Genomic DNA, 9,985 nt, shown 5'->3' with positions numbered 1-9,985 from the left:
AAACAAAGCGGTAGTAAGCGTATCCATGGCAGACTGGTGGGAGAGGACTTGGATGGCAACATGCCCAGTGCATTATGTGTGTTGAAGTTTTCCTACCTATTTGTCAAAAGGGAAGACAACAGCCTTTTTTTCTCTCTGTTTTCTCTATTCAGGTAGCACCGATTTCAAACATCGTTTCGCCTTTCTACTGTATAGGCAGCCAAGTTTTATTGAAAGCCCATTTTGCCAGCGGTGAAGGGATAGTTCATCCAAAAAAATGAAAACTCTGTCATCATTTACTCACATTCATTTAACCTGTTTGACTTATGCATAGCTGTAAAAGCATGCATGGATGCACACTGCGACTCACCGGATAAACTATGCCATCTGGACACATTTGGCATACTATTTTCAATGCAATACATCATGCATACACAATAATATTGATCTCGCATCTTAGAAAGTACTTTATAGTTAACAGAAAATGTAACCAAACTAATTTCAAGAAAAGGTTCCTCCCTCTGAGATGCCTTATATACTATATTTATACAGGTGAGGATGTGAACAAGGTATAATACATTTAGCTGCCATTGAACTTGCTAATGAAAACAGCATAAACAGATTGTTCTGTGCTTCATCATTCCTGCTTATAAGAGCAGATATCCATCATTATGACAGCCTGCTGCATTTGACTTCGCTATATAGCGGCTGGTTCATTTGCCCTGGTCAGAAGTTTGACTACCAAATCATTCATGTCCAGCACTTTAAAAAGTCAACAGTGCTCGATGTCTCTCATCATTCATTCTGAAACGAAAACAGTTTATTTCCTGTTAGAGTAGAGTACACTCAGGAATCATGTTATTTATTTATTTTTACAGAAATGACTCATGATTCTTCTAGTTTAAGGATACAATGATTTGGTGATTAAGAAAAAATAACAGCATAAAGGTTTGGAGCAATATCCATGCATCCATCCACATCCACATCCACATCCACATAACCATCCGCCTAGGTTAGTGGCATGACTTTTTACACAGGATGAAAACTGCCCCAGGCTCTTTACTGGAGTAAACGGCAGGTTTAAAAGGCAGGTACAACTGCGTATCATCAGCATAACTATGATATAAAATGTCATATTTGTTAAATACACTGTTAGACATTTCTGTAATTTGTACAGTTATTTACTATATATCACCCAGTATAATACTGTAAATTCTCTTTACAGTAAATAACTGTAATTCCCGTTGCATCATGGGTATTTTCTATGACGTCAAACACCAAATACAGTGATTTCCTGTATTTTTTAAAAATAAAGTATAATACTGTATTTACCACAACGGCCTATTTGGCACAATTGGGATCGACAGGATTTGCTTTAGATTTATATTAGGAACCATCAGTGCAGCGTTGAAAGTTTCACCCGAGGAGAGAGCTCACGGTTCCAGAGAACATGAGAGCTGTGTCCGGACACCCTGCGAAGATTTTTTCATCCCCCGTGAGAAGGGCAAACAAGCAAGGTAAGTGTGATTTGTACTAGCCGCGGTTGTCTGCACCCCAATTTTAGCTTGTCAGCATTGGTGCTAAAAACTGAGGTAAATCTAACGTTTTATGAATTTATTGAATTAGATTAGGAACCGGTGCAGCGTTGTAAGTTTTGCCCGAGGAGAGAGCTCACATACCCCTTTTCCACCAAGGCAGTGCTAGAGCTAATTCAGAGCCAGAGCTAGTCCCAGTTCATAGTTGGTTCGACTGTGGAGCTTTCTAAGAACCGTTTGCTTTTCCACGGGCTGAGAGCCACAACAGAGCCAGGTCTTACGTCACTGTATACGTCTCATCTCTCTCAGCAAAGCTAGCGAGGCAGCGGCAATGTTGCCAAGTCCGTGGTTTTGCCGCGGGCTGTTTTTTCATGTCCACGGGATGAAGCGACCCCAATTATGTGATATTTAGCCCCATATTGCGAATTTTAGTAGGCAACCATGCCAAAAAACACATATTTTACCCCCAAATGTGATTTTTACTGGGGAATCCCCCCTGGAACGCGATTGGGCTTGTTTTGAGCTTGTTTTGAGTAGCAATTGGGCGGGTTTGTTGTGAAAACCTAGCAACCCTGCCGGGAAACACACACACACACACACACACACACACCAGGCTTGTTCGAGACGCATCAGCGCTTGCCAGACCGATCCACATATGATATAAAAACGCATGAGTGAATCAAAAGCATAAGGAGTCATGTGCTCTCGCTGGACTCGTTATCATACGGCGATCGGTCTCTGCACAGCACCGCTGCGAACAAGCCTTCCATCAACAATGCAAACGTTGCGTTACTATTGATTCACATGGCTTTACGATCCTACATCGGCATCAAAACACAACGCAAACACAGCGAATCCAACGCATTCATGCAGTTCGCCGTAATTTGTATAGACGGAGATTACAAACGAACAGTAGCTGTTAGCTCCATTAGCTGCTATTTCACAATGGCGGATCTCAAGTTTGTGTTCATCTTGTTGACCCCGCCCCCAGCGCCTGACGTAATCGGTTCTTACTTCTAGCCCTGTTCTAGCCCAGCAATGTTTTGGTGCTACTTAAGAACCACTTTTCCTGGCTCGGAGCTAGGGCTTTGGGTGTGGAAACACAAAGAACCGATTAGAAACTAGGCTCTGGCTCCGATCTAGCTCTGGCTCTGCTTTGGTGGAAAAGGGGTAACAGTCCGGACCGGACAGTCCGGTCATTTGCTTAAACTTTGCTGCTAAAAACTGAGGCAAACCTAACGTTTTATTAAAAAAAAAAAAAAAGAAGAGTTTATTGAATTAGATTAGGAACCAGTGCAGCCAGCGTTGTGTGTAACGTTACTGCCCGAGGAGAGAGCTCACGGCCGGGACAACATACTTTACATAACGTTAGGTTATCATTTGCTTAAACTTTGCTGTTAAAAACTGAGGCAAACCTAACGTTTTATTTAAAAAAAAATGAGTTTATTGAATTAGATTAGGAACCAGTGCAGCCAGCGTCGTGTGTAACGTTACTGCCCGAGGAGAGAGCTCACGGCCCGGACAACATACTTTACATAACGTTAGGTTATCATTTGCTTCAGCTTTGGTACTAAAACTGAGGTAACATAAACCTAACGTTTTATTTTTTAAAAGACTTAACGTTAGTGAGTTTATTGAATTAACTTTACCAATACAATGAAGATTTTGTTTATCGAGCATATTAAGCGTACATTTAGGACGACGTTAGTTAGTAAATTAACGTTGGCCACTAGTTGCAAAAATAATGTCGTTAACAAACAAAGTTTACATTTGGATTGACATTATTTATTTTACATTTTAGATAAGAATACCAGGAGCCTGCCTGTGCTGTGCGACACTGGAACTCATACAACGGTAAGTAACGTTAGTCCTCTTTGTTTCTCCACATATTACTGATAATTCAAAGTTTTTCTTGTATGTTTTAGTCGGGTCTGTTTAACAGAATCACAAAATTATTTAGTTTTTCCACCTCTTTTTAGCTGTAACTAGCCATGTACCATGTTTTTTTTCATAAATTATATTATACTAAAATAATACAAAACTGTGTTTGTCCAGGATTGACAGATTATAATTTTATTTTCTGGAATTGAAGCAGTCCTGGACAATTTTTGGATGATTTTGGCAGATGAAATATAATTTATGAAAAAAACATGGCAAAACTTTAGAATAATGTTGCTCAAGTGCAAACCTGAATACATTTCTGAACACAAAAGAAGATGAAGAATGTTTGTAACCTAACAGATTGAGGCACCATTCACTTCTATAGTAATTTTTTCCTACCATGGAAGTGAATGGTGCCTCAAAATTGTCTGTTTACAAAAATTCTTTAAAAGGTTTAGAACAACAGGGCGAGTAAATGACAGAATTTACTTTTTTTTTTTTTTGGTGAACTATCCGTTTAATGACGGACCATTATTCTAAAGTGTTACCAAAAACATTTAAAGCAAAGGCACTAAGGGTGATGAAATTTAAAATATCTTTATTCTCTTAATTTTCTCTTGCTTTAAGTTTTTTTCGTGAGGAAAAACCCAGAGGAGGGAACAAGATGCACCACCAAAACCAGAGTGAGTCGGAAGACCGGGGAAGTTGTGAACAGGAAGACAACTGTAATCAACAACAGAGTGTCATCCTTCCTTCGCCACCTAATGGAGTTTGAATGGAAAAACTTGGACTAGGTGAGACACTTTTTTAATAGGATATGTAATGTACACAGACACTTACGCTGCATTCACACAGGGCGTCATGCCGGTTAGAAATTTTGTCTGACCTGAGATAGCGCCAACGCCACGTGACAGTGACGTATGGCATCAAAGCACCTCGAGAGCAATTCGAGAGCAGTCGGCTAATACAGCCGGTGCAGTTTCTCCAGAGCGACTGCACAGACTTTGATTATGACATAGCTGTTCCACGATTGGCCAGATTCTCCGCATGACAGCGATCACATGTGTTTCGTATTTATTCTAAAACCTTCAGTTCCTCTAATGCGCACAAATCTCTTTTTTATAACAGTTAAATCTCTTTTCATGTAGTTGCGTTGTTATATTGTCATGTTTATCAAAATAAAACAGATGAAAAACGTAGACCCCCACTTCATTGATAGTTTAGGCTTGTATGTTAACTTTATTCTTGTACAAACACACGCTGTATTAAGTAGTGCATAAAGTATTACATGACAAAAAATGTCTCTGAAACATCTGTGCATTGACAAATATTGCATTTATTTCACTTCAGCTGATAAAGTGTGCAAACACAGTGCAAGCATCACTGCGGGAAGCAGAAAGTGTCAGTCTTCACGTCTCCGTTTGCAGCTCCTCCCCGCCTGCACGCGGCTACTCTCGCCGATTGGTTGCTTCCAGCCACAGCTGATGTCCAACACACCTTTCAACTTCTGCCGCTTGCAACGTGAGTGAAGCGGCGCGACGGAACCCACAATTCAGTTCAGCAACGCATGACGTCACCCATTCAAAGTAAATGAGAAGCGTCCCGTGTGAATGCAGCATTAAGTTTGAGGATACCTTACTAAAGCTAATGCAGTATACATGTAATCCATCCTGCAATAAAAGGTTACATTGTTGTTTTTGATTAAATAGTTTGTGAAATCATGTTGAGGTGATTCAGTAATATTACTTTTTTGGAGCATGTAGTTTGTGCTGCTGCTACTATTATGTACTAACAGTTTTCTTTAGTTTTTTACTCAATATCAATTTTGTTAAGCTAATAACAGAGACACCTCTCTAATATGCAATCAGGTTCAGCATCACTACAAAGTACATTCTTCAAAATATTCATAACATTGAATCACCAGCTAAAACAAAAACTGAACATTTCATTTCACATCTTCATGAAAGCATTGCAGGACTGGATTAGACTAGACAGCATACGTTGAGCTAGGTGTACCTCAAAGTGTTAACTGTCTATAAAATAGTATTTTACCATTATGATGAATTGTAATGGGATTATTATTTTTTATTAAATTCCAACAGTGTAAAATGTTTGTGTATACTCAAATTGTATGACTAACTTCATATCATTCTTATCTAGAGGGACTTCTTGCCATAATGGAGCAGAATCCTGGTTCCTGTTTGAAATCATCCAATGTGGAAGATGACACAGATCGGTACAGACATGAAACTTGTGTTTGTGTTGTGTTGTGATAACTTGTTTCAGAATTAATTTGCTCTTTGTTTATATTTTATTCATGTATATGTGTATTTTGCACCAAAGTTACAGTATTCTTCAACCAACTATTTACAGTATTCTACCAACTATTTTCTGCAGAGTTTTTAAAATTGTAGCTCAAACAATAGTGTGTGGCGCTAGCAAGGTCATGGGTTCAATTCCCAGGGAAAGCAAGAACTGACAAAATGTAAAATGTGTATCTTGAATGCAATGCAAGTCGTCTGCCAAATGCATAAATGTAAATGTAAATAAAATGTAAAATAAGTGATATTGAATGCACTCTGATTACTTTTATACATAATTTTCTGAAAATAAGATTTGATTCGAGGATGTTTTAAAGTGAACTTTTTCCACACATTTACATGTTTAAGTTAAAGCACTTAAAATGTTTTAAATAAAGAATTTTATATTTCATAATAATTGTCTGTTTGGATTACTTCTCTAGGATAGATTAATGTAAGAATTAATGTAATTCAGTAAGTATTAATTATTGAATAGGATTAGGATTAATGCACTGTTAACCAAGGTTTACAGTAACAGTACTGTATTACAAAATTACAGTAACATGTAGTTACTGTAAACTGAAATGCGGTTATTGTACTGTAAATCTCAAATACAGTAACTTACTGGCAACAGTGTTGCCAGTAAGTTACTGTAAAATCTCTTATAAATGTCTAACAGTGTATAGAGCCCAGCGGAATCATGCAAAGAGAAAACGGCCCTAAAATCGAGCCCTGAGGTACTCCGTAATTTATAGGATCAGCAAAAGAATTATGATTCCCAGTCTTTACAGCAAATGTTCTACCCTCCAGGTAAGAACGGAACCAACGTAAAGCCTCCATTTTACTCCAACACATCGCCTCTAACAAAATAACATGATCCAGCGTGTCAAAAGCCACACTCAGGTCAAGTCCAACACAGTTTCCCTTGTCAACTTCTAATAAAGGCAGATTCAGTACTATGACCAGTTCTGAAACCTGACTGAAATTTAATGAAGCTGACAAAATACAACCGTTTCTAGGATTTCTGCAATGAAAGGACGTTTAGAAATAGTACGAGAACTTTTAAGGACAGAAAGTTGTAGACCAGGTTTCTTTAACAAGGGCTCCACAATGTTCCACTGTTTCAAACTCGGTGGTACACAACCCTCAGCCAAACTTTTGTTTCTAATCGATAAAATATATGGACCAATAGTATTAAAAACTTCAATAAAAAGACATTCATCATGTCACATCACGTATGAAGTAACATCTTAAAGGCTCTAAACGAACCAGAGGGAGCAGCAACAACTGTAGGATCTAACAATGACAGTGAATACATTAAATAAATAAATTACGTTAAGCATGATCTAATTTATAAAAATAATAACAAAACAAATTTGAGCCTGAACAAAAAGTTGTAATAGAAGTGTAAATGTTCTAGAACGTGCCCACACATTGATGTTGTACAAACAGTGTTATTTTAGTATTATTTATATACTATTTTCACTTGAATCTCTCACAGTTTACAAAAGCCAAGTTCGATGTATTGGTTGTAAAAGTTATGGTGTAATATTTCCAAACGCCAGAGCCAAACCTACTACATACAATGCGCTATATGATGTTTCCACCTAATGCCTCCCTCGATTTATCTCTTTGACAGCCGATCCATACAGATAAATCACCTCGTAAGGTTTTTCTATCTACACACTCCAACCTGCACTGTATCAAACGATTAGGAGCGCACCAGCCTCTTCAGGGAGAGAATCAAAACTCTTCACTGCAGTAAACTTTCATATAGAGAGTTCTAGAAATATTTGGCTTCTCATCTCATCGCTTCTCTTGTGACAGTGAAAAGTGTTAATCCCTTTTCCAAATAGAAAACAACTAACTGACCATAACGGCACACCAAAAGATCCATTGTCATTCCATTGAGAAGAGCTTTGAGAAAATGACTGGCCATCATTCATCGATTTATAGAATTTGTCATCTATGCTCGCTTTATTCGTCTCTCTTTGCAGTTGCACAATAACGGTTTGTCCAGTCGTCTATGTAGGTCAAATTTATTTTCCGCTCTGTCTGAAAAGGCACGCGGGTAACAAACCGAACACAAGCGGTGTCGACGGGCTCATGCGGACCCAAAAGCTTCAGGTAAAATGACAGCTGGGCTGATCTAAAACAGAAGCTGCTAGCTTTGAAAAGTGATCTTCTGTGTTGTCAGAATTTTGATATCCAACCCAGGATTGAAAGCTGTTGAATAAGTGAAGCTGTTGTTTCGGAGAGCTTGCTGTATTTTGGTCCACGGATTGCACGAATGATTGAGCTTTATCAGTCGAGGCCTCGGATGCGCACAACTCTCAGTGGGGAAGATCAGGGCTTTATTGTCACTTTCTTTTATTCTGACATTCTCATTCGTACACCAGGAATCAAGGTGCACAAGACAGGATGAATTTTTAAGCAGCTGTCCTCTGTGAAATGTGCCCAGATGAATAAAACAAAGGCTACAGACACGCAATGAAAAGTCTTACCTGCAGATTGAGTGGCACAAATAAATACTTGATTGCCTGACAACATATGAAGCCCCGGAGAGAGAGAGTTATGGACTGGAGTAGAGAGAAAAAGAGGGCGAATGATGAGTAGGCAAAGACAAAAAGAGAGAGGTCTGTTCAGAAATACAATTTGGATTTCAACATTATTATTAGCATTTACAGTCAAATTAAACCAGCACTAATCTCATCCAATTCATTGCTGATACTTACTAATGTTTGAGCTGTTGTTTTCCCTACAAAGTGATGTCACTTCCTGGATTATGATGTCATTTATTAAAGGCAAAGTGAATGGGTAGCATGGACTACTTCACCCCTGCTGGTAGATGCCGTAACTACACCATCTGGGGGAAAACTAGGCCCGTTTGAGATGCCAGATCAGCTGAGAGCTGAGAGAGAAACTAAAAAAAAAGAGTCATGAAGATGGATGATCTCCAGCAGATCTCCAGCAGTCTATAAATAAAGAAAAAAAGTGTATTTGCTGCTTTACAAGTAATCATCAAGCAAATAAAAAATTATTAAAATAATGTATTTTGTACAGATATCACACAGAAAATGCGGCCATTTTGACCACAATGTGAAAGCAATTGATTATAGACTTAGTAAGTAAGCTTGTAAACCATTTTAACTGACTGTGTCTCTCTTACAGAGCCCTTAAATTGACATGGTGGTGGAAAAACATATTTTAATGCTTTTGCAAACGTTCCCTTGATCAACTTTCAACTCAAAAGTTCAAACAAAGTTCAAAAGTTTCTCTGGGGAATGCAAACTAAATCGTTGACATATGATTTTTCTTCCCTATTTTTTTTTCCACCATGTCCCATACTCTCTTACACACACAAATACAAAATATTAAGGAGCATAACTGTTTTCAAAATTCATAATAATAAGAGATGTTACTTGAGCACCAAATTGAGGATCATGACACTGAAGACTGGAGAATTTATATATATATATATATATATAAATACACACACACATGTTTACTAGGCTTTTTAGATGTGTGCCTTTTCGAGATACTTTTTAAGTAAAATTTATTTAAAAGTCTAAACAAGTGGATTTGGCTGTTGCAAAAACACAAATGTTCATGACAGATGCCATTTTAATGGGTGACAGGACTGAATTTGCACTGCTGGCAACCCAACGACCCTAAATGAATGACATTAAATATGAACTGTTCAATGGTTTGATGCTTTAAATATAGCAAGGATAAAGCTAAATGTTTGTATTGATAAATTCTTAAATTTGCCTTGAATTACACGGCTTGGCTAACGCTAACAGGCAAAAGCTAAATTGCTGAATAAAGTCAGTATTTTGGTTTGTTTTTGCGCACAAAAAGTATTCTCGTGGCTTCATAACATTAAGTTTGAAGCACTGGAGACACATGGACTATTTTAATTATGTCTTTCCTATACTTTAGGGCCTTGAAAGTGTTCATCACATTGTTCTCTATGGAGGGATCAGAGAGCTCTGGGATTTCATCAAAAATATATTAATTTGTGTCTGAAGATGAACAAAGGTTTTGGTGTTCACTCTTATCAGTGATCATTTTTTTATCAGCTGATGTAATAATTATGATGTATTTGAATTTTATTTGTTTAACATTGTTCGAAACATTGTTTTAATTAGATGACTGAATTACTGTTCTCTAAATTGATCAAATTGAGTTGCTATTACTTAAGAGTCCAAGTTGAAAACATGAAAAGTCTAATAGGATAAACACAAATAAAATGAGTTTAAAATACTCAGAAAGCTGATGCAAATAGTT

At 37.7% G+C, this 9,985-nt stretch overlaps 1 long non-coding RNA gene across 2 annotated transcripts; it reads left to right on the top strand.

The window, feature by feature from the left end:
* The first annotated feature begins 1,232 nt into the window (after window positions 1–1,232).
* LOC307144148 lies at window positions 1,233–6,108 on the top strand. Of its 2 annotated transcripts, none has more exons than XR_013818679.1 (5): window positions 1,233–1,496; window positions 3,316–3,368; window positions 4,023–4,189; window positions 4,746–4,916; window positions 5,556–5,950. It is a non-coding gene; the product is annotated as an uncharacterized lncRNA (long non-coding RNA). The 2 variants fall into 2 exon arrangements; XR_013818678.1 differs by having other exon boundaries at window positions 1,423–1,496; window positions 4,746–4,981; window positions 5,556–6,108.
* Window positions 6,109–9,985: the final 3,877 nt, after the last annotated feature.

Source organism: Gobio gobio, assembly GCF_949357685.1.
Source record: "Gobio gobio genome assembly, chromosome: 20".
Taxonomy (NCBI): domain Eukaryota; kingdom Metazoa; phylum Chordata; class Actinopteri; order Cypriniformes; family Gobionidae; genus Gobio; species Gobio gobio.
Note: the sequence above shows the minus strand (reverse complement) of the source record. Positions and strands in the feature narration are given on the sequence as shown.